The sequence below is a fragment of the Haliaeetus leucocephalus genome, unplaced genomic scaffold (genome assembly GCF_000737465.1).
Source record: "Haliaeetus leucocephalus isolate CR32 unplaced genomic scaffold, Haliaeetus_leucocephalus-4.0 Scaffold306, whole genome shotgun sequence".
NCBI classification, from domain to species: Eukaryota; Metazoa; Chordata; class Aves; order Accipitriformes; family Accipitridae; genus Haliaeetus; species Haliaeetus leucocephalus.
Genome location: NW_010972742.1, coordinates 1,149,628 through 1,149,860, shown reverse-complemented (window position 1 = coordinate 1,149,860; position 233 = coordinate 1,149,628). Strand labels below are relative to the sequence as shown.

Sequence of the window (233 nt, the reverse complement as noted above, 5' to 3'; positions counted from 1 at the left end):
GAGGGGACGGGCCGGGGCCGCACTCACCATGACACCGCGGGACCGCGGAGGCCGCGGCCGCTCCGTCCTCGCGTAGGCCTCGCCCCGCCCTTGGCGCCGCCTTCTGACGTCACGCCGCGGCGCGGCGCGATGACGCCGGCAGGAAGGCGAAGGGCTGCGCGACGGTGAGGCAGGCGGCGGGCGGACGCACGCCCTTCCCCTCCCCTTCGCCGCCCCCGGTCCCCAATCCCCGG

General features: G+C 79.0%; 1 protein-coding gene across 1 annotated transcript in view; it reads left to right on the top strand.

Annotated features, from left to right (window-relative positions):
• The first annotated feature begins 33 nt into the window (after positions 1–33).
• The window catches only part of MRRF (mitochondrial ribosome recycling factor), a 13,684-nt gene continuing 13,484 nt past the window's right edge, over positions 34–233 (top strand). The window contains exon 1 of the mRNA XM_010570746.1: positions 34–164. The gene's annotated coding sequence lies outside the window, so the exon portion shown is untranslated. The remainder of the gene's footprint in view (positions 165–233) is intronic.